Below are 4,464 nucleotides of genomic sequence, written 5' to 3'. Positions count from 1 at the left end.
TTACAGTTTAAAATATTGTAACTTGATCAACACAGGTCTCGAGATAGTATTCTTTTTGATCGATTGATCCGTCCCTCACCTTGTATGGTAGTGAGGTTTATATAGAGTGTACCTTCGAATCTCCTTCGTTGGATGCACTCGAGCCTTCTTCGGGTAGTCGTTGGATCTTATCAATAAGATCCGTTGAGCGATAGACTTCTACTAGTTTGGGCTAGTAGAGGACTCTGAGATAACCGTTGGGTTATGCGATAGTTATCCCTTTGATGATGATTATCCGTGGCCGTCGGTTTGAGTCTGCTTTGTCATCGGGGTGATTACCCTAATCCATAAGTAAGATTAGGGCACGCTTGCGGCGAAATAATCTTTCTTCTTCGACAAGCCATCTTCGGCTCCGGTTCGCTCGGGAGCGATTCGGTTTTCTCCGTCTCGGCCGGGGTCGAGGTCGGACCAGGTATGAACCCGGTCGGATCATAAACTCTCCATATCACGAGCCCCCCGGACCAAGCGTTCGGTCGATCCCGAGGGCTTGGTTTTTAAGCTGGGTTCGTCGTCGGGTGATGATCTCTGCGTGCTTCATTAAATGTCATATCACATTTAATGCGGTGGTCACTTTTCCTCGGCGTTGTGAGTGTAAGGCCACGTATCTTCGTTGCGGTTGATCTGTCGTGGCTCACGTCATCCAAGCGACGGTTTCCGAACGCCTATTTTCGGATTCGTGAGTTCAAACTTTCAAAACGTCTTTGAATCTTGATCGTTGATTTTGAATCAATCTCGATCGTTCGGATTCCCGAACACTCGTGCGGGAGTTTTAAAAAGCGGTTCATTGTCTTCGTAGGTTTCATTCTTCTGTCTGGAATTTGAACCTTTGTTGTGCCTTCGCGCCTTCTGCTCTCAAGCTTCCGTCTCCTTTGAATCGGTAAGTTTCTTGGTCTTTTCTTTTTGTAGTTTCTTGTAAGCGAGTAATGGCGGACGATAGGGCTTCTTTAGTACCCCATGTTGGTGATAGCGGTGATGCTTTTGCTTCTCCTGCTCCCGAACGATCGGATAGTGATAACAAAACCCTAACCGTCCTCTGGCGGGGAGTTAGCTGAAGTTTCTCAAAAGGTTTTGAAAGAAAAACCGAAACTTCTCCTGTCCTTCTCGAGTCTGGATCTTCCAAGATTGTCGAGTCTTCTAGGCAGCCTCAAACCTCCGGGTCCAATGGTGGGCACTGGCTCTGTTCCTTCCATTTATAATGGAGAAACCCTTCTTTCAGCTGTCCAAGATTTTGACCTTCCTTCCTCATATCGGGTTAGGGCTCCCCACCACGATGAGAGGGTTGATTCATCCCTTTCGGGTGAATTTTCTCTGTACATAGATGCCTTTGGAAAGCGGGGTTCGCTTTCCCTTTTTTAATCCTTTATTCTCCATGATTTTTGAATCAACTGGAACATTTGTCCCGGAATGCTCCTCCCCAATAGCTGGCGTCTCATCGTCGGCTTCTTGGGTTTGTGTTTTGAGCTTGGCATTACGCCATCTCTTTCTCTTTTTGTACATTTTCATGTTCTTTCTATCTCCCATCCTCCCGGATGGGTCTTTCTTTCCAAACGCAATAAGGCTGAACTTGATTGGAGGGGCGGCATCCTTGTCAAAGGAACTTGCCCTTCTAATCACAAAAGATGGCGCGAACGATACTTTTTTCGTCGAGCGCCTCCATCAGATCTTAACTTCCCGACCACCTGGAGGAGGTTTACTTCTTCGTCCGAAAGTAACCGGGGCCTTCCCTTATCCAAAGAAGACGAGGCGGCCATCAGGAAGATCAAATCCATTCCGTGGTATCAAGAGATACATGGATATGAAATGGAGTATAACTCCATCCTTCGATCTTGGGGCTTGGCTCATTGTGAGCTTCTAACCATCATCCTTTGATTTGGTGAAGTGATATGTCTTGAATTCGATTCTTGTCCTTCTTCTTTGCGGTGCCTCCCCGAGCGAACCACAGAAAGCTGCGGGTGAAGGCCGCTAGGGCCGTTGTGACAGCCGAGCAACGATCGCCCGGGGTCTTGACTGCAGATCAAGAGGCTTCTCTTCCCTCTCCCGACCCCTCTTACGGGGGTATCGGGAATATCGGGCACTGTGGCTGATGCTTCGGGTAAAGGGAAGAAACCAATGGTGGAGAGGGCTAACGTCTCCTCCTCCGTCCGAACCAAGAGGAGGCATGACACAATTGATGCTCCCTCCAACAAAAAATCCAAAGCTTCGACGGATGGTGAGGAAGTCTTCATCCCCCATTGGACCCCCGAAGATGACCGACGGGGTCACTCGGGATCTGAGAAAGCTGCGAGTGGAGCTCCCTCGGTCTTGCTCCTTCGATCGCCGGGAGTTTGAAGCCCTGGATGACACCTCCCTTGTTAGTCAATCTACAAGGTACCGGTCTTCTTGCTTACTTATGTTTTCATAATTTCTTATGACTTCTTCTGATATCTTCCGTCTTCCCAGGAATGCTGTGTTGAGCTTTTATCAACACATGGAAGCATTGAGCCGGGTTGGTCGCACCTGAGCTCCTTCTTTGCCAAACTTGTGAAGAGAAATTGGCCAAGGCCAATTCCGAAATAGACCAGTGTTGCGGCTACTTGTGGAGCTGCGAAAAAGCATGAGGAAGAAGTGATCTCCCTCAAGGAAGCTCTTGAAGCTTCGAAAATTCGTGTCTCTGCTGCCGAGCGCGAGGCCGGGAAGCAAAAGGCGGCTGCCACGTTGTTTGGTGACAGCCTTGAAATCAAAAGTAGGGAGCTCGAAGAACATCTGAAGTTGGCAATCCCTAGCAAGCTTTGAGCATATAAAGCCGGACCTTCGGAAGGAGTGCATTCGGAAATACCGAACAGCGTACCTTTCTCCGAATTGCTAGGTTTCTACAACATTCGGGCTTATCGCATGGGGCGAACGACGTTTGGGAGCGGATCCTTGGAACGATCCACGACTTCGACCTTGCTCCTTTTCGTGAGGTATGCCACCCGAGAGGTCTTCGGGAAAGTTGGTATGGATCTTCCCGGGTGGGCTCGGGGAGAAGATGATCCTTTTCCAGTGACCCTCAATATGAGGCATATCTGAATGTCGAGCCGGCACTTCCGGAGGAGAAATCACAAGCCGAGTCTCAAGTTGTTGCTTTGTAGAGGATTCAGCCGATGCCACTCTTGAGGAAGGCTCTTCTCATGGTCTGAGAAAAGTCCTCCCGACCCGGGGTCCCTCGAGCAACAATGAAGAAAAGGCTTAGGGAGTTGTTCTTTTGTAAAGATGTACCCTCAATTTAATGAATAGACATTTCTTTATTCATGTTGGCCTCAAAATTTCCCCGTCTCTGCCCGAAGTATTGCCTTGAATATCAAAGTATTAATGATAAAACTTATCACTTAACTTTTCATTCCTCGCCGAATAATGATCTTATAGAAATATTGTGAAGATGCGTTTCGGGAAGATGCGTTAATCTTCCCCACTACTTCATTTATTGCAAAGTCCGCACGTTTCCCTGCGAAGTTCAAACGTTTTCTGCTTTTGTGTACCATTCACTGTTTCCAATGAATCGGAAATACATCCATTATTTTAATGGCGGTGCGACGATTGGAGGTTTCTCTTGCATCGGTGCTCGCTTCCACATGTTTCCATGTGGCATCCCTTCGACCGTTGATCTTGCTTTTTGCCGGATTTCGAAGCGTCGTTTCGATCTGGGTCGTCGGTTGTCCTTAGCCTTCAACCGTCGTCTTATACCTTAGGCTATTTAAAGCCTTCGTGGGTACTCTCCATCTATCCCGACTTCGCAAGATAGATTTGCTAAAGTGCCAAAGCAACCTTTCGTCCTTCGGCACTGCTTCCGTATTCCTCGTACTCCAACGACAGCTCTATCCATTTACGAACAAGTGAGTTTTTTGATTTCTCATCTCTTTCCCCTCTTCCCCCGAAGTAAACTGCACGGTAGTTATACTTGGGGTTTAGTTTGTTGGTGCATCGAAGCTTTAGAAAACTAGGGTTTCCCCATTGTTCTTTGTCGTTTATTTACTGTCGATACGGCTGGTTTTTTTGTTGTTTTGCATAGTGGCTCCCAAGATCAACCCGAACTTTATCGAGCAAAATCTTGCAAGAAAAGGGTTGCGTCGGTGGTGGTTGGGGCCGGTGTGGTGGTTTCAGCTAGTGAATCCTCCAAGCGTAAGGCGGCTGCTGGCGGTGAATCTTCAAGTCGATTCTGCTGCGCTTACGTTGATGCCGTCCCTACGCCTCCTTTGCCCGAAGTGATCGCTCGTCTTTCCCGGGAAGATCTTGATCACTCCGTTGCCGATGGTGCTGCCGGCACTCCTGGCTGGAGCTCTGTTGGTGAGCTTTGTTGGTGCACCCCGAAAGAAGACTCTTCGGGCATCCGAGGCAACTATGTTGGCGTACGATGAAGGTGTGGTCCCGGCGGTGCTGCTCCTATTTCTAACTCCGGTGCTTGTTTGG

The sequence above is a fragment of the Hakea prostrata genome, chromosome 10, assembly GCF_041222555.1.
Source record: "Hakea prostrata isolate BN-2017 chromosome 10, UWA_Hpros_2, whole genome shotgun sequence".
Lineage (NCBI taxonomy): Eukaryota > Viridiplantae > Streptophyta > Magnoliopsida > Proteales > Proteaceae > Hakea > Hakea prostrata.
The sequence above is the reverse complement of the archived record's forward strand: the minus strand, read 5'-3'. Positions refer to the sequence as shown.